Here is a 27,529-nt window from a genome sequence, read left to right as displayed (position 1 = left end):
AGGGGAGCTGCTGCTGAGGCTCCCGTCACAAGCACCTCGGAGGTGGGAGATCTTGGACCTAAAGACATGAATGGTCTAAGAGGCTCCGATTATGGAAGCAACTTAGACACTCCTGTTTCTAGAAGGAATAGAAGATGCCATTTTCAGTCTCCATGGCCCGAGCCAGGACAGTCTGGGCAAACTGTTCTCCCCCACCTTGCAGGCTGGGGATCAGTCCTCCCAGGGCAGTGGCAGCACCTGGGACTCAGGACTCTTGGGCCCACCTTGAGTTGGGCTGTCTCCAGTTTGTTTTGACTTTGGCCCCCCTGGCCGCTTTGAGAGGCAGTCAATGGAGTGACCAAGAAGAGCGCAGGTCCTGTGGTCGGCATGCTGCCTTCCTGCTGTGTGACCCGGAAGGCTTCTTTGAACAGCTCCGTGACTCTGCTTGCCCGCCTGTGCCGAGGGGCTGAGAATGGGGTCCATCTCGTGGGCTGGCTGTGGTGACGGAGGAGCTATCTGTGAAGCAATTCGGGTGGCACCTGCCATGCAGTGAGCGCACTGTTGTTAGCTGTTACCCCACCAGCCATCTCTTCTTAGAGGAAATGGGGCATCTGGTATTTGGGATGCGACTCCCCAGGACATGTGCTCCGAGGAAATGTCAGACTCGGAGGGAGGGGTCCAAGGCCGGCTGCCTGAGGACAGGCCCAGCCCACTCTGGCAGTGTACCTTCTAGAAGGCTTATCAGGGAGAGCAGAATTGAGATTTGTGGCTCTCTCTGAGTCCTGAACCGTTGTCCTGATTCAAGGCAGGCCAGCTCTGGCCCTTCCCCACTGGGCTGGGTCCCTGTCTTGCACTCAGGTCTAGGATAGGACCTGGCTGGGTGGGCGCTGCATGATTCTGGAGCCCTAATGGGGCCAGGGAAGGTTTAACAGTTGCAGTCCAGCCAGCGCCCTCACCAGCCCTCCACTCTCTCCCTCCTTCCCCCTTTCTCTGTGTGTGTTCCCACAGAGGAGGCTGAGCTGGGAGGTCTAATACCGCCTGGTTAATGGCTTATAGATCGTCGGCACATCGGGCCTGATGGAAGTGCCTGTTAAGCTTGGCATTGAAGGCCTGAGTCAAATGGCCCGAGACAGATTTATGGCTATCTTCCAGGCCACGCCGGGAAAGCACTCCCCGACAGGACTCCAGACTCCCGGGCACTGGGAAAACCCGGAGCAATGGAGGGAGCCTTCTAGGGAGGCCACAGCGCCCCAGGGCTGCTGCAGAGCTCCGTGGCCTGGCCTGTGGGGTAGGAACCCCTCAGAAGTCAGGATGCAATCATCTGAGTGGGAACTGGGGTCTCATCACAGGACAGATGTCCACATTTGCTTAGAAACAAGTCCGGGAAGACTAACTAATTAGCACTAATTTGGAAAGAGGCCAGACTGACCTAGTAACGAATAATAAATTCTAAATTATGGTTTGAAAACATTGTTTTACCACTCTCAAATAAATAGGGTGCAACAGACCCCTATAGAAAACACCCAGTGTGTGTGTGTGTGTGTGTGTGCATATGTGCGTGAAACACACAGAGAGAGAGAAAGCTAAGACCTTATTCTTGTCCTGAAGGAATTCACAATATGCCCTCGAATGGGTGATATACAATTGTATTACTTGGCATTTAGTAAAATTAAATTAACAAAATGGTGAGATGAGGGTTCTTGGGGACCTACTAGAACAAACAGATGAATGATGTATAATTGCCCATAGTGTGTGTGTGTGTGTGCAAACTGGCAGGCACTTCTGCCAGGCTGGTATGCTGCTCACTCTTTTCTGTGGGTTAAACACCTCCTGTGCACCCTGCTTCATGCTTTCCTCTCTCGCTCTGCCATCCCGTCTCCTGACCTGAGCAGGTGCATTTCCAGCCCAACAAGGCTGTTCAGCTTGGCTGCAAATCTGCTTGTTCATCAGGGGACGGAGCGCAGATGGGCTCTTGGCCAAATGTGTTTGGGGCCCTGGAGGGTAAACCCGCTCCTTGCCCTCAGAGGCTGGGTTTTCCCAACTTGGAGAAAATTGCTAAAAGCGCAGGGACAGGCTCACTGTCTTGTACGTTTTCAGAGCTGGGGTCCTCCCTTCTCTTGGGCCCTTTAAGAACCTCCCAGCATTCACCTCCAAGGAGGAGGTTTGGCATTTCCATCTCCTTGGCTGGCAAATTGTAAATTTGGATATGAGCAGAAAATATAGTGACATCAAGGTTATGTGGTCCTGAGCTGACAAGATGGATAGCCCTCAGCAATCCAAAGTTTCCCGGTCTCCTCTTGGTTTCTCTTCTCCCCGCCTCTCTTTCTTTTAACCTTTTTTTTTTAAAGAAAACATTTTTAGAGACTTTAATAACTGTGGAAGGATGCTGTAAGGCGGGCAGGGAAATAGATCATTTTTATTCGGTTGTGCGCAATAAAATGTAAGTTTGGGCAATAAATCTTCTTACCTTGAGGGGAAAGAATAGCATGCCTGGCCATTAACATGACTCCCGTTTTGGAGATTTCAATGGATGAATGAAGCCAAGGTCTGAGTAATTGATAACGATGGTCCCACCTCTCTGGTGGGGACTCTGGGTTCCAGACTCAGGCTCTGGCTGGGGACAGGGCTTCCCTCTTTCCTCCGATTCAGGCAACTGCTGGTTCCCAGTCTCTCTCTCCCTCTGCTGGTATTGACTATTTTATGATTTTTAATCAATGACTCACCAAATACATATAAAGTACCCACTATGAGGTGCCTGGGTGGCTCAGTCAGTTAAGCGGCTGCCTTCGGCTCAGGTCGTGATCCCGGGGTCCTGGGATTGGGCCCCACGTCCCGCTCCCTGTTCGGTGGAGAGCCTGCTTCTCCCTCTCTCTCTGCCTGCTGCTCTGCCTACTTGTGCTTTCTCTCTCTGTCAAATAAATAAATAAAATCTTAAAAAAAAATAAAGTACCCACTGTGTGCAAGACACCATGCTTAGCACCAGGTAAGGTGCAAATGAGTATGTCAGAGTCCTGGGCAAGTTGTCCCTAAGAAAGGCTCCTCATCAGGATCTGGGTGGTGCCCAGGGTGGGGGAGGGGTGGAGAGTGATGGCGGATGCTGGGGGAGGGGCATTTGGCGATGTGACTCAGAGAAGGTTGCTGGGAAGGAAGGGAATTAGAATTCTTGTACTTACCTGGGGATTTTGGGTAGTTTCTTAGGGTCTGGCTTGAAGCCAAAATCTGACCCTTAGCAATGGGAATTTGGGGAGGGAGGGGACTCTCTCAGAGACTAAGTCATCCTCTGCTCCCAACCTTTCCATGGACCTTAAGAATTCTTTTGGGCTCTCTCCCCCACAAACTCTCCACTGCGCTGGTCACAGTGCCCTGGGAGCATGGCAGTGGATGAGGCAAGGGTCTTGGTGTTGGCCATGGGATGCAATTTTGGGACCCACATATGTTAACACTCTCTTGCTCTTTGCTCCCAGCATCCTAAAAGGAAAGGCATGATGCTGCCTCAGTCAGCCCCAGCTGCCTTAACAAGATACCAGGGGCTTCAACCACAGACATTTATTTCTCACAGTTCTGGAGGCTGGGAAGGCCAAGATCAAGATGCCAGTAGAGTTGGTTCCTGGTGAGGGCTCTCCTGCTGGCTTTCAGACACCTGCCTTCTTGCTGTGTCCTCACATGGCAGAGAGAGAAAAGGCTCTGATCTCTCCTCCTCTTCTCATAAGGACATCCATCATGAGGACCCCACCCTCAGGACTATCTAAACCTAATGACCTCCCCAAGGCTCAGCTCCAAACACCATCACATTGGGGGTTAGGGCTTCAACATCTGAATTTGGTGGTCGTTTTGGGGGGGGGTACACACACATTCAACCCACACAGATGCTGTGGTGTCAGGCTCTAGTTTCTGCTTTGTTGTGGGTAGGTCAGTGGGTGGGATTTTAAAAGTGTGAGGTGTGGTGCACGGACAGGACAGGGAGATACCCCTGCTGCCGGGCGGGGAATGTCTACCCCCTGCTACTACAACACCAAACCCATGGCCAGAGCTCAGGAGGGTTTAGGCATAGCTTCCCTTGCACCCATAACCCAGGGCGTCTTCCTCAAGTCCTCAGCTCTCCATCAGCTACCCTCCTCTCTGGACCCCTCCTAGCAAGGGCACCCCCAGCCCTGTCTCTCTCCCTGTGCCTCACCAGTACTTTGGACTTGGCCAGCAACAAGTGCCTTCAAAATCTTTGATGCACACGTGGCTCTGTAAACAAAGACAGGGCATCCCATTACTCTGGAAACAACCTGTTTCTGTCTACGGATCAGACTTGCGCTGTTTGCCTGGGGCATCACTACTGATGGATGTGAACTTTCCCCTTTAAGCCCCAAAATGATTCATGATGTGTGAGTCGGGAAGGCTTCCTTTACCCGGGACCTGTGTGCACATAATCCCATTTAACCCTCTACGTGGTTGATACCATGACTCCTGTTCTAAAGGTCAGAAAACTGGGGCTGGGAGAGGTGAGTATTTACCAACTTCTCCCAACATAAATATGGTGGAGCCAGAATTTGAGGCCAGGTCCTCTGTTCCAAGAGCCTGAGTCTTTCCAAAGACATTGGGGGGACCCCTGTGCGGGGACCCAGCTTTGGCTAGACCCCCCCCCCAAATCCAGAATTGTACTCAAACACCAAACATGAGAGAATAGACAATGTTGATTGTGATCTCATTTGGATGGAACTGAGGACAACATCCAGCTGTGCCTGAAGCTGGATTGGTGGGTCAGTCTGACATCTTGAAAAAGATGGCGGCTGGTGGAACTCTTCAAATTGACCCACGCTTTTAACGGTTGTGCATCATACACGAGTCAGAGGCATTAGGCCTGAAGTGTAACACATGAATATTTTGGTGACTGGGCAATTCCCCCGTGGAAACAAAGTGAATATCACTTGTTAGAGATTCATGTGAATAAATTATATATACATGTACACACTATTGCAAACAATTAATTGGAGCTATACCAGAGGATTTGGAATTTCCCTAAGGTACGGTTGAGTAAGAAAAGCGAGACACGAGAAACCAAATATCATCTAATTCAATAAAACAAACACCTACAAAAGGCTCCCTGTACCCGTATAATAAGTATATTCATGCGTGTGTGTATAAAAAATTATGTATATATATGCATGTATGTACAGGTTAGGGTATATGATTATAAAGAAAAATATGGAAAGACCCTTCTGGGGATATTAGCATGGATCTCCAGTGGTTATGTGGATAAAGGAGAGAGAGGTGGAAAGGAAAATCAGACTAGCAAGGCAAAGAAAAATAAGAGTACACACACACACACACGCACACACACACACGCACACACACACATATGCATATGACAATATTTATACCTTTACATAAAGGAATAGGCACTCATGTAAATAAGTGCAGGAAAACTTTTCAATTTTTTTTCCTAGAGCAATTAGGCTGTTACCCTACAGATCTGGGTGAAGAAACGAGAGAGGAGAGGGCCCAGGGGGACTCTTAGGGCACTGTGCGGAGGCTGTGGGACAGAGTGAGTCTGGCTCTCCGCCCCCTCCTGCAACGTACTGGGAAGGGCTTATTTATTACCCCTTGGCTTTAAAGTCAGCAGAAGGAACTGTGTGATTTGGGGTCTTCCCAAGCTGCTACATGGGAGGCCCCACCTGGCTCAGGGCTGAACTGAACAGTAGGAGGGGAAAATAAACTCTTTTTTATTCCTGCTACCACTAGGAAAACCGTAACACTTATCATTTAAACAGGCACCCTTTTGAGAGTGAAGAGAGAGCTATTAATAATTATATCAACAGGTACAAACCAGGCCTGTCCCTGGCAAACCTCGAGGCAGGGCCACACTAGCCACAAGCCCTAAGTGGGGGAGTTCGGGGGGGGGTGCGGTCTACATGCTAAATTTCATTATCTTCTCCATGCAAGGCGTTCGCATATCTAGAACTCGTATATGTTACTGGAGCCTAGCAAGACTGAAACTACTCTTAGTTATGGTACTGCTCCAGGGAATGGGGGTTCTTTTGCCTCAAAGTCAGAGACACATGGTGAGGCCAAGGGGGACTTATGGCTGCCACAAGCCCTGTTTGACCCCAAATGTCAAAGCCCTCAGCTGAGCAGGTCTGGGGTATCTGCGTGTGGCCTCTGTGTGGTTGGCCTGGCCTTCAGGAGATGGAAATAATGACCCAGTTATGCTGCTAGGGCACTTTGTACATGATGCGTCCAACATCATCAGCTTGGAATATAAAATAAGTCTAATATCTACATTAAGTAACTAACCCTCGATCCAGCTGTCTCAACAAGGTCTTATTCTTTTCCCAGGGTCCTTCTTTCCAGCACGCTGTGTGCCTTATTTAATTCGGGGTGCCTACACAGAAACTGGTGATTGGACTAAGGGAGGGAGAAATGGAAGGGAAGGGAGAAATTATATTTTTCTAAACCATCTACTAATCTAAAATGCCATGATGGAGGGCTACATGCTGTACTTTTCTTGGCCACGGGAGGAAGGCTATTTGAAATGGCACAGAGAATTAGACTAACACGAAAGGAAGCAGAGTACAGAGGGAGAGTTGAGGGAAAGACTGTGACGATTCTGTTCAAGCCCCTAGATCTAGCCATGCCTGAAATCCACTCCTTGGTGTTGCAGACGGAAGTGTCACTCCCCAAATTGCTCATGTCCTCATCCTTAGAACCTGTGAATATGTTATCTTACATGGCAAAAGGGACATTACAGGTATGATTAGGTTTAGAGTCTTGAGATGGGAAAATCATCCTGGCTTCCTCAGGTGGGCTCAGTCTAATCACAAGGGGTCTTTATAAAAGGGAGGCGGGAGGGTCAGAGCCAGAGAAGGAGATGTGATGAGAGAAGCAGAGGTTGAATTTATGCCATTGCAGGAAGGGGGCCTTGAGCCGAGGAATGCAGGCATTCTCTAGAAGCTAAAAAGGGCAAGGAATGAATTCTTTTCCAGAGCTTCCAGAAAGAGGGAAGCCTTGCTGGCATCTTGATTTTGCCATGTAAACTTATTTTCAGACTTCTGAGCTACCTCTAGAACTGTAATACAACAAATCTGTATTGTCTTAAGCCACTAAATTTGTGGTCATTTGTTACAGCACGAGCAGAAAACGAATACACCCAGCTTCCCGGTTGCTTGGGCCAAATTCACTTGTGTTAGAGTTGGTTTTCTATCATTTGGAACTAAGGCATTCTGCCTAGTGCAACAGTTGCAGGAGGACTGGCGCCTCTTTTTAGCGTGGCCCCATCATGAACTTGCTTTTGTGTCCGGCCCGTAAAACCTGAGTCGTGGAAGGTGCATCAGGGCAATTTGTCCCACTTTCTCCTTCTGCTGTTGAAGAATCCCAGTGAGGCCTGAATGGATCGAATGGCTTCCCTGGGGCCACAGATGAGTTTTCTAACCCTCACGGGCTCTGGATGTAGAGTCCATGGACAGGCCGCAGTGGGCTGGCGAGCCTGGGGAAATTCTAGACGAGAACACGGGAGCACGTGACCATGTGCGTGGGTGCCTTTCTCTCTCTGGCTTCCCGAGTGGTCCAGACTCCTGTCTCCCTGGGGGGGCCTTTGCCGAGGAAGCTGGAGGGCCAGCGGGTCCTGTGCCTGTGGCCCCGGGCTCCACGCCCAGCATCCCACACCTGTCCAGCACGCCCTTTCACCGCCTCACACGTATCTGAGTGGAGGTGCCCGGGGCTGCTGGTGAGAGCCATCTCTCGGGATGGTGCCGCACGGACACCATCCAGCCTCCCAGATTGTTTGGACAGCTTCGCCAAATTGCAAAGCAAAGGCCCCATTTGGTGATGAGAAAAGCAATATTGTGGCAGGGACGTCTCATTTCTTTGAAAATCAGCGATAAGTGAATTTGCGTCCACTTAGTAGTAAATATGTCTGGTTGGCCCCCGCTCCAGCTCTTGCAAGGGATTTAGATGCAGGTGGGTCTGCCTTAATATTTTATGATGGAGAGAAGGGGGAGCCGGAGGAGCGATGGGAGAGCAAGGGAGAGAGAAAAAGATGAAGAGCGACTTCTCGGGGAGGAACAATTGAGGCTGGGAAGTTTTCACATGTTTTGCAAGGTTTCTTAGCTTGGGGCTGGGGCGCCAGGAATCAAGGTGGGCAAATCATTTTGGGGAAAAGAAATAAGCCTCTTTGGTCCCATGTGTTATGATTTAGAAGAATCTGAAGAACCCTTGTCATGACATGCCCTCTAAAACCCTCTTTAAAATTCAGCTGGGAGGGACCAGGGAAAAGATACACAGGCCCTTGTAGAGAGCAGGGGGGTCTGAGTCGTTTGCCAGGATGCTGCGAAGAAGAGGTTCCATGCAAATCTGTTTCAATCCCGGGTAGGTAGCTGCTGGGAAGAAGAACGCTTTATCCTTTTTAAGAATAAAGTGGACACTATCTCTTTCTGATTGGAGAGAAGCCAGTAACGGAATGTTTTATGATCTCTGCATAGGAACGCCCTGGGTGACTCTCTTCTCTTTTTATTTCTGCTGCCAGGATGAAGCCTGCGGGAGAAGAAAGGGGAGCAAGATCACCTCCACAGCAGGGCATGGAAGAGGGCTACCCACGCGTGATTGCCTAATCGGGAACCAGAAAAGGAGCGGCCAAACTTTCCACCTCGGCCTTCAAATCCTCTTTGATTTGCTTCCCAGCTTCCCACTCACGAGAAAGCCCGGAAAATGTCTTAAACAGGAAGACGCAGAGGCAACCCCCAAAACTCTTTATTTCCTTCACCTCTGTTTCTTCATCAGTGGAAGTTCTTAACTGCTTCTTCCCTCTAGGTTTGCTGTTAGGCTCAGGTTGATTCTTTCTATATAACGCTGGAACAGTCTGCTACACAGACAACTGTTCCAGGGATGTTTTCAAGGATAGAAGTCACTAACATTCATGTATCACCCTGTGGCACAGAGAAGCAAGTGGCTTGCTCAGCAGGGACAGGACTGGGGGAGGTAAGGGAAGTGCCTTCCTAAATTTTACACCTGAGTTGCCTGACGTGGCTCTGGTCCCAGCCCTGTCACCCAAGGTCACCCAAGGTCATACAACTACGAAAGTACTGTCCCGGGAATCAAACCCGGTAGGGGTTTGGGGAGGGCTGGCTTTTACCCACTGCACCATACTGCCTCTCTAATAATCATAGATAATAACCACTTATTAAATAATAACCACAATATGTCTACAAGGCTCCTAAATGTGTGTGGCACTGTGTCACTTTATTTGGCATCCGCCGTCTCTGGTAGCCCTCACTGCAGCTGGGTAAGGCAAGTATTATTATCTCTGTTCTGCAGAAGAATAAAATGAGGCACAGAATGGCTGAGTGACTTACCCAAAGTCACACAGCCAACAAGTAGAAGAAAAGACCTTTCACTCCATGCCCACTCAACTCCAGACTAGCCTGTGAAGGGGTTCAGGACATGCCACCCCAAAATATGCCACTTTAGCATATTGATTATTATGATCATTTTTAAAATTTTTTTAAAAAATATTTATTTATTTATTTTAGAGAGAGCATGAGAGAGTACGGGTGGTGGGTAGGGGGGCGGGGAGGGACAGAGGAAGAGGGAGAATTGCAAGCAGACTCCCAGCCGAGCGCCAAGCCTGATGCGGGGCTCGATCCTACAACCCTGAGATCATAACCTGAGCCAAAATCAAGAGTCAGACACCCAACCGACTGAGCCACCCAGGCGCCCCCTGGCTTATTGATTATTTTGAGCTGAAGGCACTTACAAAATGGCAGATTCAGAAAAGGCTCTCTGACCTCCCTCCTTCTACCTGAAAGCAGGTCCTAACATTTCCCATGAGAAAGGAGCCCTCCCTGCACCGGGAGGAGAAGAACACTCTTATCAGTGATTATGGGGCTGTACGCACAAACCTACCAAAAGAACCCTGATCTTCCATTCTTTTCCCCCATGTAGTTCTTAGGCACGATTTACTGCCCGTAGCGAGACCCCTTGTCTTTGTTTGAAAAGATATAAGTTTTTGGTGTAATGGTTTCTTCAGGCGTTCCTTTTTCTTCTGGAGACTCCCACGTCCACACAAAAATATTAAATGCATTTGTAAGCTTGTCTCCTGCTAATCTCTCTTTTATGTCGATGTAATTCTTAGGCCAGCTGCAAAACCGAAGTGGGTAGGAGTTTTCCTCCCTTACACATTCTTTCTCTACAACACTGGAGCAGTCTGCTAAACAGACAACTGTCCCAGGGACATTTTCAAGCAAGAAAGGCACATACTTAGCCTCTAGTCAGCCTGGCCAAAGCATTCCAGGTTCCTCGGCCTCGAATTCACTGAATGGTGCTCTGCATTCAACACAGTCCCGGGCCCTGGGGATCCCGGTCCCTGTCCTCAGAGAATTCAGAGTCCAGAGGGACGGCAGACGTGGAAACAGACAATTACAAATGGATTCTCTCAGCTCGTGTCTCACCTGTAAATAACGTGGAGCGGGTCCCTGTCTTGCCGGCACATGGCACAGTTGTTGCTCTGAATGCAGATGGTTGCCCAGCTCAGTTACTTGAAGGCATCAGGCCCCAGGGAGGAGGCGGCTGCAGGCACAGGCAGGATCTCCCCCTGCTCAAGTGACGGCAGCAAAGGCGAGGCTTTCTCTGAAGCCAGCCAGCTGCGTGGGCCCCCTCGGCGCTCACCTGGTGGCTGCTCGGGGCTTGTTTACAGTCGCGTTTATTGAATCTGACTAGTCTGGAAATAATTGCACTAATATTATTGACATTAATAGTACACCAGGATGTATTTATATCTTGCTTCTCCCTGAGCTAAAATTCAGCTCCTCAGCACTCCTGCACGAGTGGTCAGAGGCAGACAGGGCTGCTACGCAGATGGGGAGTTCCAGGCACCGGGGTGGGAGTCGAGGTACAGGGACCACACTTGTCTAGGAGCCAGAGGCTTAGGGCCCCGGACCAGAGACCTAGAGGCTCCCGAGTTAAAGCTGTCCTGCTGTGGCTCCCATAGCTGGCCGGTGGGGCGCTGCTTTGAAAGTGGGAGAGGGAAGGGTTGATGAGATTTTCAGAAAAGGAAGGTGGGTTTCCCCAGAGACCTTCCCAAAGTGACCTTCCCACGCTCCGCTGCCAACCGCCCTGGCCCATGTCAATGCATCGATGCGGCTGCTGTGCCAGGCAGTTTCCTCCCTGCGCTTCTCTCGCAGGTTCTGTCCCCGCGTCCGTTTGTCGGTAGCTGAGACTTACCTGGAAGGAGGGAGAGTGTGCCAGAGGTTCTCCTGTTGGTGTCCAATATCGTATGACTTGCAAATCGAGGGGTGTGTGTGTGTGTGTGTTTTGTTTCAGAAGTACAAGTAAACCTTGATTCTCAAAATCTAGACTTTTTATAATTCACTAGGTTTATTTTACTAGCCACTTGAGATTTTAATACAAAAAGGCTTCTTGCTACTTTTTTTTAATTCAAAAGAGTACATAAAATGTATATATGCAGTTTAAGGAATAATAATAAAATGAAAACACCCATATATTCACCATTCAGCTTGAGAAAGAGAGCATTGCCAGACGCCGGGAAGCCCCCTGAGTATCCATCCCCCCTCACATGCCTCTCCCCCTCTGCCAGAGGGAGCTGCTTATCCTCAGTTTCCTGCTAATCATTTCCTTATTGGCTTTTTTTTTTTTTTTAACAAAGTTTTACCAGGCATGTATACACTCCTGAACAATATATTATTTAGCTCTGCCTGGCTTTTGAACTTTATATATAATGGGATCATACTGCATATTTTCTTCTGTGCCTTGCGGCTTCTGCTCAATGATACTGGGCGCTGGATTCTCCCATGAGGGCAGTAATTTATTTATTTTCACTTCTAAATAGTATTCTGGTGTATGAACATGCTGCAATATGCTGCAATTCGTTGGCCCGTTCTACAGCCACTGGAAATTTGGGATTTGGGCCGTCAGGAATGTTGCTGTAAATATCCATTTGCGGCTCTGAGGGCCGTCCTCAACACCACAGCATTGACATCTTCCGGGAACTTGTCACAAATGCAGGATTTCAGGGTCCTCTCCCAGACCTGCGGGATCAGAGTCTGCATTGTAACAAAATCATATATGCATTCAAGTCTGGGAAGCACTGCTCTAGATAGGTAGGTTGATACCTGGGAGCGGAGCTGTTGAGTGCCAGGGCAAGCACATACTCCACTTTATAACGAACTGGCAAGCTGTTCTCCAAAATGATCATGCTGCTTGCTTCCTGTTTACTGCAACGAAGCATGACGGACGCTCTGTTTTCCAAAGTCATTGCTCTTGGCATTGACTTAATCTTTGCCGATCGGGTAGGTGCGAGATGGTGTCTCGGTGTGTTTCTCCTTTTCCTTTTTCTGATTTCCAATATCTCCTGGATGATGCCCATGCTCTCGCTCCGAGGACCACACTTCGAGGAGCAGCCAGGAGTCTTGTCTTTTTGCGTGTTTCTGGGCCATCGGGCTTTCTCTTCTAGCAGATGCCTAATGTTTTTGGCCCATTTTTCTATTGGGTTGGTTGTCTCTCTCTAACTGACTCATGGGAGATACTCTGTTTAGGACTTTTACACCGTGGGTCAAGTGTCCGAGCTATGCCTGCCGCGTGTTCAGCACACCCCTCCCTCTTCCCGGCAGAAGGAAGGGCCAATTTCCCAGCCTCCTCTGTGGTTAGATCGGGACCGTGGGACTGAGTTGCAGTTACAGGAACGACAGTCATATTAGTTTGCCGGGGCTGCCCTAACGAACCACCACAGCCTGGAGCTCCGAAACAACAGAAATCTATTTTCTCCACTTCCGGAGGCTCCAAGTCCAAGATCATGTTGTGGACAGGTTTAATTTCTTCTGAGGCCTCTCTCCTTGGCTTGTAGATGGCTTCTTTCTAGCTGTGTCTTCACAGCGTCCTCCCTTGGTCTGTGCGTGTCTGTGTGCTAATCTCCTCTTCTGAGAAGGATAATAAGGATATTGGATAAAGACTCACCATAAGACCTCATTTCACCTTAATTACCTCTCTAAAGGCTCTGTCTCCAAAATGGTCACCATATGAGGGACTGGGGTTAGGAGTTTAACATATGAATAGTCTAAACCTTAAAATCAACCCATAGCTCTTTCTTCCCCTTTTGTGGCAACTTTGGAAGCCACATGTTCCCAGGAGGGAAGAAGCAGCCCAGATCCCTGTGTGACTGCTCCGAGCAGAGCTGGCTATCCTGCAGCTAAGACACAGCAACGAACCCAACCTTCACTGTGCAAGACCACTGAGACTGGGGGATCTGTCACCGCAAACCCGTATATTCTCTCCTGACCGACACAGGTTTTGGGGAGACTAGACTGTGAGTTTTCTTGCCGACATGGTCCTCACCTAGTTTTGAAATTGAGGCGATGCTAGCCTTTTAAAACGATCTGGGCATGTTTCCTTTTTTTCTATTATCTGGAAGAGTGGTTCCTAAAACATTTGGTAGAAATTGCTGATAAATCATTTGGAGCTGGTTTTTTCTTTCTGGGAAGATTTTTAACTAATGATTCAATTTCTTTAAAGGTCATTAGACTCTCCACGTTTTCTGCTACTTCTCTGGTAAGGTGTATTTCTTTTTAAAGAATGTATCTCTTTTGTCTCAGTTTTAAAATGTAAAGTTTTCCATAATAAATTCTTCTCATTTGTGAAATCATTGCAGCCCTTGCAGTTATGATCCCTTTTAAATTCTTAATATTGTTTATTTTTTTCATTTTCCCTCCCCACCACCTTTTTATTTTCTGCAGATTAATCATGCAAGGGAATCAGCTTTTTAAAAAGCTTTTTTTTTTTTTTTAAGAACCAACTTTTGGCTTTGATTATTCTTTTCTATTGCACTTTGTCTTATGCTTTTCATTTTGCTCTTGACTTTAGTATTGTATTCCTTTGCTTTCATTGGATGTATTCTGCTCTTCTTTTGAATTCTTAGACTGGATACTTAAGGCATTAATTTCCAGTCCTGTTAATTCTAATATAAACAATATAAGGTAGGGGTACCTGGCTGGCTCAGTTGGTGGAGTGTGCAACTCTTGATCTTGGGATTGTGAGTTCAAGCCCCACAGTGGGTGTGGAGCCTACTTAAAAAAACTCAAACAAAAGAAGGTATAATTATCTTCTAAATACTATTTTAGTTGTACCATTACAAGTTTTATAGAAAATAATTTTATCATGTATTTATTCAGATTTCTGTTTTGTAATTTTCATTGGAATTCCTTCTTTGACCCATGGCTGTTTAGATTTTTAAAAATTCCAGATCTTTGGATTTTAATGGGTGTGTTTTTGTTATTAAATTTCTTACTTGAATGCATTAGGGAATATGGGATTTTTAGTTGTGGAGGCTAGCTCTATGGTCTAGAACGTATTTTTGTAACCGCTCCACGAATGCTGTGAAATGAATGTGTATTCCTATGTTGGGGGCAACATTCTAATGTGCAATAATGAGAACTTCCTCATTTGCACTGTTCAAAGGTGCTATATTCTTGGTAACTTTTTGTCAGCTTGATCAGTAACTGAGATGGATGTATTAAAAATCTCTTATTGGGGGCACTTGGGAGGCTCAATCAGTTAAGCGTCCGACTCTTGATCTCAGCTCAGGTCTTGATTTCAGGGTCCTGAGTTCAGGCCCCGCACTGGGCTCCATGCTGGGCGTGGAGTCTACTTAAATAAATAAATAAATAAATAAATAAATAAATAAATAAATAAAATAATCTCTTACTATGTGAATTTTAAAACTTCTTCTTGTGGTTTTGTCATTTTTTTGCTTTATGTATTTTGAGCTTTGTTTTGATGCATAAGAGTATAGAATCATTGTATTTTCTTGAGGAATTGAACCTTTTATCATTACGTAGGAAATCTATTTTTAGTGATTTTTTGCCCCTAAGTCTAATTGATCTAATACCAATATATCTTCACCAGCAATCTTTTGTTTAGTATTTCTTGATCTATCATCTTCCTTTTTTTTTTCCACTTTAACTTTTACGTCTGACTTTCAATTTTCATGGTTTCTTCTGTCTCCTCTAGATTGCATTTAGCTAGATTTTTAAAATTTAGTCTGATAATCTTGATCTTTTAACTGGAAAATTTAATTCATTCTCATTTATTATGATTGGCATACTTGGATTGATTTCTACCATATTTTGCATGCTTTTTGTTTGACTGGATTTCTGTTTTTTTCTCTTTTTTCCCTTTCTTTTAGAATGACTTCTTTATTTCTATTATTATTATTATTAATTATTCCATTTTCCCCATCTACCTGCTTGGGAATTATGTTCTCTATGCCTATCTTATTTATTGGTTGTTTTAGCTATTTTAAATGCATACTTGGCTTAATAAGGTTTAAAGTTAATCAATATATTTCCATTCCTCTTGGCTATCCTAGCCCCTTTGCTTTTCGTATGAATTTTAAGATAAGCTTCCCAGTTTCTATAAAGAAGTCAGCTGGGATTTTGGTTATGATTGTGGCAGATCTATAGATCAATTTGGGGAAAACTGACATCTTGATAATATAACCACAATAAACCTCTCCATTTATTTAGGTCTCTGATTTCTCTCATCTGTGCTTTGTAGTTTTCAGCATATAAGTCTTGCACATCTATTTTATTGTTTCCAGCAATATTATAAATGATACTTTAAAAAATTCAATTCCCATTTGTTCATTACTAGTACATAAAAATATGATTGATTTTTATCTAATGGCTTGTATCTTGTGTCCTTTCTGAACTAACTTATTAGAGTTGGTTGTAGGTTTTATAGATTTCTGGGCGTTTTGTATGTAGCCAACCATGTCATCTGTGAATACAGACAGTTTTATTTATTTTCCAATTGGTATGCCTTTTATTTCTTTTCTTGCTTTATTTTACCTGTAAGGACTTCTGACAGAGGAACAGTGAAAGTGATCTCACCTGATGTTAAGTGGAAGTTATTCAGCCTTTTAAACTTAGGTATCATGTTATCTGTAGGTTTTTCACAAAGAAATCTTTTCATGTTGAAGAAGTTCCTTTTTCCTCCTTTTTGTTTAGAGCTTGGTTTTTCCTTTTTTCTTATTAGGACCATACATTAAATTTAGCCAAATTATTTTTCTGCATCTTTTGAGATGATCATATGATTTTTCTGCTTTAATCTGTAGATATAGTGAAGTACACTGATTCATGAATGTTGAACTAACCTAGAATTCCTGGGATAAACCCCAACGTGGTTATATTATCATTTTAATTTTTTCCTATATTTATTTTGCTAATTTTTTTAAAGATTTTTTTTGCATCTTTGTTTATGAGGGCTACTACCCTATATTTTTAGTTCAGTTTTTTCCCCCTTGTAATGTGTTTGGTTTTAATATAGCCTAATATTGGTCTCATCTAATGAGTTGGGAGTGTCCACTTCTATTCTATTTTCTGGAAATGTTTATGTAGAACTAGTATTATTCTTTTTTTTTTTTTTTTTAAATTTTTTTTTTTTTTTTTTTTTTTTTTTTTGCGAGAGAGAGAATGAGAGACAGAGAGCATGAGAGGGAGGAGGGTCAGAGGGAGAAGCAGACTCCCTGCTGAGCAGGGAGCCTGATGTGGGACTCGATCCCGGGACTCCAGGATCATGACCTGAGCCGAAGGCAGTCGCTTAACCAACTGAGCCACCCAGGCGCCCCCGAACTAGTATTATTCTTTCATTAAATATTTGAAGGACTTGCCATGGCATGCATGTGGTCATCTGAGCATGCAATTTTTCCTGTGGGAAGGTTTTTAACTGCAATTTTAACTATGAATTTAATTTCTTTAATAGATAATTGGGATTATCTATTACTTTTGAATGAGCTTTGATAATTTGTATCTTTCAATAAATGTATCCATTTAATATAAGTTACTGAATGTATTGTCATAAAGTTGTTCATAATATTTCCTTATCATCTTTTTAGTGTCTGTAGGATCTGTAGTGATGTCTCTTATTTAGTTCTCATTGTTGGTAATTTGTGCCTTCTTTTTTCCTTTATCAGTCTGACTAGAGGTTTATCAATTTTATTGATCTTCACAGAGAACCAATTTTTTATTTCACTGATTTTTATCTCTTGGTTTTCTTTTTCCATCTTATTGATTTCTACTCTTCATTGTTTCTTCTGTTTTGATTTCTTTGGGTTTAATTTTTTTTATAGTTTCTTAGAGTCAAAATTTAGATAATTGATTTGAGACATTTCTTTTTTTCTGATACAAGTATATAGTGTTATAAATTTCCCATGAAGCACTATTTTAGCTGCATTCCACAAATTGTAATATGTTTTGTTTTTATTTTCATTTAGCTAAAAAATATTTTCTGACTTCTTTTGCAACTTTTTCTTTGATCCATTAGAAGTGTGTTAGTTTAATATTTGTTGATCATCCAAATACCTTTGTTACTAATTTCCACTTTAAATCAGTTGTAGAGAATATAGTTTGTATAATTTCAATTCTTTCTAATGGTTTTGTGTCCCAGAATATAGTTTATTCTATGGAATGTTCCACATGTGCTTGAAAAGAAGGTTGTTGGCTGGAGTTGTTGCTCTAAATTGATTAGAGCAAGTTGGTTGTTAATGTTGTTCAGGTCTTCCATAACCTTTCTGACTTTCTGTTTCCTAGTTCTATCAATTACTGAGAGAAGAGTGTTAAAGTTCCAGTTAGACTTGTGGATGTATTTACTTCTTTTCAGCTATCACAGTTACTGTATGTATTTTGAAGGTTGGCTGTTATGTATTTACACTTTAAAGATTATTATGTCTTCTTGATGAATTGATCCTTAATCATGGTGCAACATCTCTCTTTTTTAAAGGGTATAAATGATATCACATTTTATTTTTTTATATTTTTATTTTAATGCAACATCTCTTTATCTTTGGTTATATTCCCAGCTCTGAACTCTACTTTTACTACCTTTAATAGAGCCACTCTAGTTTTTTTTGATTAATATTTGCATGGTTTCTGTGAGTATATATTTCTCCATCATCTTACTTTTTTTTTAAGATTTTATTTATTTATTTGAGAGAGAGAGAGCAGAGCAAGAGAGAGAGCACAAGCGGGGTTGAGGCAGAGGGAGAGTGGCAGGCTCCCCACTGAGCAGGGAGCCCGATGCGGGGCTTGATTCCAGGACCCTGGGATCATGACCTGAGCTGAAGACAGATGCTTAACCAACTGAACCACCCAGGTGCTCCTCCATCATTTTAGTTTAAATCAAATCATATCAACCATTAAATGTGAATAATTGAAATGTAAGTAATTGAAATACATTTTTAAAAAAGAGATAGATTGAATTTTGAAAAAGCAAGACTCAATTTTATGTTGTCTACAAAACATACTTTAAATATAAAGACATAAATAGGTTAATTTATGGAGCATCTATGCTGGTTACTCCAACGCTGATGAGTAATGATGGTGCGTGGAACCCAAAACAAACAGCCACTTGGTTTGGTTTCAGAGAAGTGTGAATATACTAGAAAACTCTGATCATTTGCCAAAACTTAAACATTTTTTCCCATAAACCTCTTATTTTAGAATAGTTTTAGTTTTACAGAATTATTGCAGTGATAGAACAGAGAGTGCCTTGTAGCCCATGCTCAATTTCCCCATGACTAACATGACTATGGATGTTTGTTGTAATTAATAAATGAATATTAATACATTATTGCCAATTAAAGTCCACATGTTACTCAGAGTTTTGGATTTTTCCCTAATGTCCTTTTCTTTTTCTTTCTTTCTTTCTTCTGTTCCAGGATACCACATTACGTTTGGTAGTCATGTCTCCTTTGACTCGTCTTGGTTGTAACTCAGACTTGTTTTTGGTGCCCTTGATAGTTTTGAGGATAGTTTGGTCAGTTATTTTGTTGAATGTTCCTCATTGGAATTTGATGTTTTTCTCATGATTAGACTGGAGTAATATGTTTTGGGGAGGAAGACCACAGAGGAAAGTGCTATCCTCATCCTATCATATCAAGTGTATATACAGGTAATGTTGACTTTATCTACTGTAAAGTTACTCTTTTCTTTCTCCCTTCCCATTCTGTCCTGTCCTCTTTGGAAGAAAGTCACTATGTGCATCCCATTTCAGGAGTGGGGAGTTATTCCCTTCTCCTTTGGGGAGGAGTAGCTACATAAATTATTTGGAATTCTTTAGTATGGGAGATTTGTCTTTTCTTTCTACTTGGTTACACTTCGCAGGCAGATCAGCAGCAAAACAAATTATCCCCTGTCTCTCCTTGCTGTCTCCCACCTCCTGGTGACTCTTGGTTCCACCATTCCTTGTTACTTGAGGATGCAGCTGGACCCAGAAAAGCACTGGTTGAGGAAGCCTCCCTGTTGCTGTCATTCCCACAGGGTTCCTCTGTGATAGCGATGGTGATGTACCCTCCGTGAGTTTGGGGAAGTCAGGTTTCTGGTCATCAAACCATTGACGCACAATGAGGGTGCTGATGAGCTGAGGAGAAGGTCTGGGAAACAAGCCAACGCCGCCTCAATGTTGAAGTGGCATAAAATGGTGGGTGAGTTATTATGTGCCGTCCCACCTGCCTCCCCAGGATGGGGAGTCTGATGAACTAGAGGACCTTTTGTTTGGCTGAGCACCAAACAAAATGGGTTGAAGTAAGCAAATGGGGGAGTGGAAGCTGGAGCAGAAATGAATCACTCCATCTGTAAAAAGTGAGAAAATTGAAATTTTTTTGTGGGGGAAGCTGGGATGCCTTGAGAGTAGAGACAGTGGGGCTGTGGGTGCTGGACATGGAGAAGGGCCTAAGAGATGGGATTTGGAGAAATGTCTAACATGGATTTTTTAGTTGTTGTGGGGTCGTCAGTGTAACCCCCTTCATGTCCCCTCCCCAGTGAAGTCTGGATTGCTCTTTGAAGTTGGGTGGGGTGGAGAGGGGGATCTCAAAGACGTGCCAGGTTCTGTGTCAGTGGAGATGCAGAAACAAGTAGGCCATGCAGACACTGGGGTCAGAGAATGAGCAACTGGCTGCTGTTTGGGTTGCAGGGATGATACTATGCCTACAGCGGCAGAGTCTTACACAGCCCTACTCACGGTGACAATTACCCTCAGGTGATGCTAAGTCCGTCCTGTGGAGAAAGCTGGGAAGGCAGTACAGATATGGAAACTGGGTGTGGTGAAGCTACTGCCTATCCAACGTCACTGTTGGCCAAGCTGCGGGGGGACCCTGATGTCCTGATGCCACCCACCCACCACTCAGTGTCCCTTTCCTCTCTACACCACATCTTCCCACCTTTCATTAGCCCCTTGGAAAGAGCCCGTTGTTTATTGCAACATCAAAGTTGGAAAATTCCTTTTGAGTCCAGGGCTCTAAAAAACATGCCCCACAAACCAATCCACTTAAAATGCAAATTCCACTGACACTAATAAGCAATATATATACACATGATTTACACATGCAAATGAGCAGAATGGGGCACAGGACTTTCCTCCACGGCATCTGCACATAATTACATTTGAGACACTCCATCAAAGTGAAGCTGAGAGGCCATCTCCCACGTGTCCTCGCCAGACTCCAACCTTCTGAGATGCCCAGGACTTGCAGGTGGCATGTGCGGTCCTTCAGAAGCCAGAGCATCGTCAAAGTTCAAGGCTCTCTGTTAAGCTGTGTGACGAGGCTTAAGTCACAACAACTCTCTGAGCCTCAGTCGCTGCCCTGCTGATCTCGATCCTGCTGGTCTTCCTCATCTGCCTGTCCAGTCTCCCTCAAACTTCAGGTCTATGGGGTCTTCTCGAAAGCCCTTGGGCATCACTGCTGCCCACACCGACATCACTGGCATCTGAACTCAGAGCTCATGTCCTCATTCAGTCATCCTGGACTCCTTTTTTTAGCACTGGACCCACAGTTGCCAAAATGGACCTTCCCCCAAAAGATCTCTATGTTCCTGTTGCATTATGCCTTCCCTTCAAAGTGTTGGGATTCTCAGCAGGTGGATAATATTTGGGGGTTTTCCCAATGGTGTCTTCAGCCAGGGAGGGAGGTTAAAAAAATAGCTTCTCGTAGAAGGTGAGAGACCCCGATGATACTCAGGTGTCATAGGCATTTATCCAGCAGCAACAGGAGGTGATCTTTCCCACATATTTAAGCTTTCCATGGCAATGTCCCCATTCTCTAAATATCAAAACATTTGGAGACCATTTTGAGTGGAAATAATTTTTTTCTGAATTATTTTACACATTCGGCTGCCTCCCTAAATGATGCTGAGCTCTAAGGGCCCATGCAATAAACATCATTTATTAAGGGTCTGTGTGACAATGTAGATCTTTGAAGGTCCCCAGGGGCCACCGGCCACAGGGGATCACAGCTCCCTCAGCCCTTACTCTCAATGACCCCACTGAGTGCTTTTGTAACCCAAACTTCCCTGGAGCTTTTGGGGACCGGGGATGAGGCCAGGCAACAAAATTGCATATTATTATTTCATTTGGGGACAAAAAAGTGCATGTATAAAAATGGCCAGAACTACATACACTAACATATTGGAAATTATCTCTTGATGATAATTCATGGGCTTTTGGGTATATCAATAAATATTGCTCTACCACCTGCATTTTAATGTTTGCGTAGTATTTCATTATGTGGATGTTCCAAAGGGTGCCGCACTATTCTCCTATTAGCTGCTTTCTAGTTATTTCTCTGCTATAAATAACTCTGATAAACCTCCTTGCACACACATCTCTGTGCACACTTACTCACGTAGGGGAATTTCTGGAAGTCGAACTGCTGGGTGGAGGGCACGCTCGTATAAGTTTTTGATACCTGGTTTCCAGTGGCCCACTAGCACTAGGGCCCCGAACTCCCCTCCCCCAGGGGTGCGTGAGGCTCTGGCTTCCCCAACAGAGGGAAGCAGCCCCTCTCTTGCCCCTGCTCCCAGCCTGGTGGGAGTGGCGGTGTTCCCCAGCCACTGGGGCACTGTTCCTCCGCTCTCCTTCCAGTCCCTGCAGTTGTGCACACACAGCTGACTCCCAATAAATACTTGTGGCTTATTGAATGAGAGCTCCATCTCCCCAGCCCCACCCCACCCCCTGGCAGTGCTGGTGTGAGCCTGTCCTCCTCCTCCGGCAGAGGCAGGTAATAGATGGCCAGGAGCCCGCCCCAGCCTCGGTCTCGGGAGGGTGATGAGGGACAGGACAAATGCGAAGTGAGCGGCAATATTTCCTCAGAGCAGGAACGGGGGAATCTGTCACTCTGCACCGGAGTCCCTGCAGACCGGGCAGGAAAGGAGTGTCGGTGGCAGAGTGTGTGGCACCGGCTCAGGGGGCTCAGGGCGGGGAGCCAGGGACCAGGGCACGAGGGAGGCGCCAGGCAAACTCCGGTCCCTGTCTCTGAGCAGGAAGTAGCCTTGCAGGCCCTGGAGTGAAATAAAAAGGGGAAGTTTCTGCACAGTTAATTCCTGGTGGCTCAACGCCCTCACTAGGCAGGGGTGGGGGGATGTGGGAGACAGAAAGAGGAGAGGCAGGGGGACACCAGACCGAGGCTGTTTGATGAATGCCTAGGGCACTCCAAATTCACCGCCAGACACTCAAACCTTTCAGGGCTGTTCCAGGTACTTTAACGCCTCCCTCCTTTCTACTTTCTTCCCAAACCATTCATCCCCAGGCTTGCCCTAGGGCCCTGGGTGAGGTAGGAAGGCTGGCTAATCACCAATGGATAATCTCCAACTAATCACAGCTCAGATGCTTCAACCGCTGCTCTATGTTGTGGTTGCTGCTCCTGCAACAGACAGAGACTGGACTTCTTTATCCCCAGGCTGAGCCTGCTGCAGACGAGGCTGCAATCACCAATAACCTACTCAGAGCTTGGACCCCCCACAGCCAGGTTCTAAGGTCATGCGGAGCAGGTGCCTCCAATCATCTCTGCCTGCTGAAGGTCCTGAGCTTGTCTCTACGGAAGACTGATTGTGTTAATGGCTCTCTGAGTGGCCTCCGTGAATCCAGGCCCTTTGGTAGTGACCTCCCACACTCCCCAAGAGTCTCAACTCAGACGTGTATCTTGCTTGGCCAATGAGACAGAAGCAACCTTGACTCAAGCAGAGCTTGGAGAAGCACTTGGGGGTTGCCACCATGCACCTGCACTTCCACCATAACATACCTGGGCTAGTCTTCTGGAAGGATGTGAGAGGTACACGAAGGAGAGCTTCGCTGTCACGGTCCAGGTCATTCTCAGCCAGCCAGCCACTGACCAGCCCAAATCATAGCAGCATGAACAAGCCCAGCCAAGATCAGCCGAGCCCAGCCCCATCACCCTGCAGGCTCATGAGAAATAACAAACGGTTGTTGTCTAAGTCACTAAGATTCAGGATGCTTGGTCTGCCGCAGTAGCTGCCTGATACATCTCCTTTAACTATACATAAAAGCCATTCCAGAGATCAGCCTGAAGGAAGTCAGGCTGGGCGCTAGAAGTTGGGAAATTTTGGGAGGCTTATGCTGTATATCCGATGCCCGAGTTCACAGGGGAGGCTGGAGTTGCTCTACAATGAGCCAATCAAACGTAGGCACTGAGAGTGCTAGGATCCTCTTAAACTCTATTTATTTCAATTTGGCTTTTATCAAATTACAAAAATAACACATGCTCATTAGAAAGATAACAAACAAAAAAAAAGTACATGGAGTTAAAAGTCCCACTTTACTGTAACACCTACCTCTACCCCTTCCCCTGTTTGTCCCTACTCTGATTTCATCCCCAAAGGGGAGCCAGTATTAACATTTGATGTGTATCCTTCCAGATATTTTTCAATGCACACACACACACACACACATAAATGTAGATAGAGTTCTTTTACAAAAATGGAATAACAGTAAAATATTGTGGGGCACCTGGGTGGCTCAGTCAGTTAAACATCTGCCTTCAGCTCAGGTCATGATCCCAGGGTCCTGGGATCGAGCCCCGCATCGGGCTCCCTGTTCAGCAGCAAGTCTGCTTCTCCCTCTCCCATTCCCCCTGCTTATGCGTGTTCTCTCTCTCTCAAATAAATAAATAAAATATTTTTAAAAAACAGTAAAATATTGTTCTGAGACCTACTTCTTTTACTTAATGGACCACCGACAAGTCTAGTTCATTCTTTTTAATAGCTGCATAGTATTTCAGGGTATGGACATACTGTAATTGACCACATCCCTATAGACATTTAGATTGGTTCAGATTTCCTTACTGTAACTGAAACACATATAATATCTTCATGTACTTATGGTGCTATTTCTATGAGACACCTAAAAGTGGAGCTGCTAGGTCAATTTTTAATTCATATTGCCAAACTGTCTTTCAAAAAGAGTGGGTGGTATAAGAATGTCTGTCCTTCCACACCCTCACTCATGTTGGATAGTATCGATCTCGTAAGCTTTTTGCCAATCTGATGGGGGAAAAATAACACCTCATTTTAAATTATATTTTATTATGGGTGACATTGAAATATTTCTAAATATTTATCAGCACTTTGCACGTCATTTTTGGTGAACTCCTGTTTGTATAATTTGACTATGTTCTCTCTCACCTCATGATTGTTTTCTTATTGGATATGACAGGTCTTTATATATTATGGCTATCAACTTCTTATTGTATACATCCCAAATTTTTCTAAATTCATCATGTCACTGCCTCTTAGACAATCCCATTAAACAATCCAGAACTATGAGACATAGTTCATTCTCCAGGCATTTGGTCTCTGTTAAAATATTGTGCTACAAATATCGAGAGAAGCAGGGTACGAGAACCTGTTCTTCCAACCTATCGGCACCTCTGATAGAACCACTAGTGGACTTAAATCCCTCTCTGGGATTGGCTTTGGTGATGCTAGGGGTTATTTACAGCAAATGCTTTTGATATGCCATTCCATAACCTCTCAACCCACCTTGAAGTTCACCTGCAGCTGTGGTGGACAGTTTCTGCTTATGCTGTTGGTCTCCTACCTCAAGTGCCCCAGCAGCTCTCTGCTTTTCTGCCTGAGATCTTTCCCCAGAGCCTCAGGATCTTGTGCAATCTATATCACTTATGCACAGCTCAGCCTGGAAGTGTCTTGGGATTGAATGTCCCAGGGGTAAGCTTCCACGAATGGGGGACAAGAGTCAGGACAAATGTTTCAGCTCCCCGATCACTTGGGGGGGCGGCAATCCCAATCATGGGTCTCCAGTGGGACTGAGAGTAGCTTGTTGTACTAGAGTTCTCTAGAGAAACAGAACCAATGGAACGAGAAAGAGATGTATTATAAGGAACTGGCTCACATGATAATGGAAGCAGGCAAGTTCCAAGATCTGCAGTTGGCAAGCTGAAGACCCAGGGGAGCCAATGGTGTAGTTCCAGTCCGAGAGCCAGCAGGCTCGAGACTCGGGAAGAGCCAATGTTTCAGAAGGAGGCAGGAAAAGACCAATGTCCTGGCTCAAGGCAGTCAGGCAGGAGGGGGTCCTCTGACTCAGCTTTCTTGTTCTGTTCAAGTCCCCAGGGGATTGGATGAGGCCCACCTACATCAGAGAGGACCATCTGCTTGGCCCAGTCTATGCTTCAGATGACAATCTCATCCAAGAACACCCTCACAGACACGCCCAGAATAGTGCCTGACCCCACGTCTGGGCCCCTGTGTCATGAAATTAACCACCACATTTGCCCCTAGTGGCGTCTCTTTATTGATTTCTCTCTCTTCCTTGTCTGTCTTCTCTACCCACTGACTTACGCTTCTTGGTACACCCTCTGAAGGAGCTACCTGCTCCCAAGTCCTTGTCTCGGGGTCTTCTTTCCAGGAAACCCGCCCTGTGACAAGAGAGGAAAGCAAAGCCATGGATGGATTTCACGTGACTTGGTTGTGCTTCTGCAAACCTCTGACAAGGGGGTGAATTTTCTCAAGGCTGGAACAACCTTTTTCCTTCTAGATGAGCCAAACCTTAGCTGGGGACACAAGCCCACAGATCAGACACAAAACAAAAGTCAAGCATGCTGTGACCTCACTTTCTGTTCTCCTGCAGCCCTGTGTGAAAGAGAGCAGGGGTCCCTCGCCAAATGGCTCGCGGCTGCTTCTCAAACTCCCGACAGGATACAGGCCTGCTGCCATCAAAGCTGGGGAGGGTGTGCGGGCAGTAGGGGCTGGGGTAGGGGAGGGCTCCCCAGTTGGGGAGGAAAACTTCCTTTGCCCTCTCAGCCTCCGTGGTCGAGTTCAAGAATTAAACTGTCATAAGACAGATCAATAGAAGAAAAGATCGCAGGTTTCATTTAGTATTTTTACATGCACACAAGAGTCTTCATAAGGAAAATAAGACCCAAAGAAGCAATCAGGTGCAAAGCTTATATGTTTTTTTAAACAAAGACTGATAAATTATGGGGATGGGACAATACCAACGGGCCCAGACTAGGTGCAGGACATGAGGGATTGTGCCTAAGAACGACATGAGGGAAACAGATGGAAGATCGGGGTCATTTTGGTAGGTTTGTGCATCCAGGTCCATAATCAGCTTTGGCTCCGGTCTCTAGTGATGAGTGTTCTTTTCCGCCTGGTGCAGGGAGAGCTCCTTTCTCATGGGAAATGTTAGGATCTGCTTTCAGGTAGAAGTAGGGAGGTTGGAGAGCCCTTCCTGAATCTGCTGTTTCTCAAGTGCTTTTGGCTCTAAATAAAGAGTGTGCCAAAGTGGCATATTTTGGGGTGGCATGTCCTGAATCCCTTCGCAGGCATAGCGCTGACAGAAGAAGCTCCAGAAAGCTAGATTTTTTCTTGGCTGGCCAGAGGAGAAACAGTTCTTAGGTCAACAGGCCCCCAACAGGTGCCCTAGAGAGAGACAGCCGCCTCCTAAAAGGACCAACTGGATGAGCCCTGGCCCTCAATGAGGAGCCAGAACAGCGGAAGTTATAGCGTCATACCATATCCCCGGCCTGGGGTTCTTGAGGCAAAAATTACCTGCCAGTCCATCCAAAAGAGACCCTACAAGGCTTCCACATGTTACAATGCAAGGAGAGCGCTGGTCTGTGAAGTCAGACGGCTGCGTTATCACCATGCGGCATCAGGCCTGGGTCGCCAGCCCTACCTCCTGCTTGGCCCGGGGACAAGAATGTCTCCTTCCCAAGTGGCATCTGCTCAGGAAGCCTTGGCCCTAGCAGGGGTTTCTTGCTGGAACTTTGCTCTGAGGCCTGAGCAGTGGGTTACAATTCTGTAGGGTGTCCAGCCCCTGGGCAGCACCTCCCATGGCTCCCAGGAGTGGTCTAAGGTGCTTGCTCCCAGGCTGTATTGTCCCGGGGCATCCAGGTCCCCAGGCTGTAACCAGTCGTGCCCTTTCCCCTCATTCACGCTTCTCCCTGTGACCTGCGGCCCCCAACCCCCTTCCCAGGCTACGTAGGGAACCCCAACTTCCTTTGACTTTCTGATGCAGAGCAAGTCAACGTTTCTTTGTTGATAGGTCTGGATGGACCCAGGCGCCAACAGGTCCATTAAGCTGTTTTCCCAAAACAAAAGAGAGAGTAACATCTGTCATCACCTGCTAGTAAAAGACTCCTAATGTACCCAGCTTTCAAAATAACTGCTTCTGGTCAGTTGGCTAGCTGCCTGGCACAGGGCGAGCCGTGGACACAAAGGAGCAAGCAGTAAGGTGAGCGGGTGGGGGTGCA

Source organism: Phoca vitulina, unplaced genomic scaffold (genome assembly GCF_004348235.1).
Source record: "Phoca vitulina isolate PV1807 unplaced genomic scaffold, GSC_HSeal_1.0 scaffold41, whole genome shotgun sequence".
NCBI lineage: Eukaryota > Metazoa > Chordata > Mammalia > Carnivora > Phocidae > Phoca > Phoca vitulina.
The sequence above is the reverse complement of the archived record's forward strand: the minus strand, read 5'-3'. Positions refer to the sequence as shown.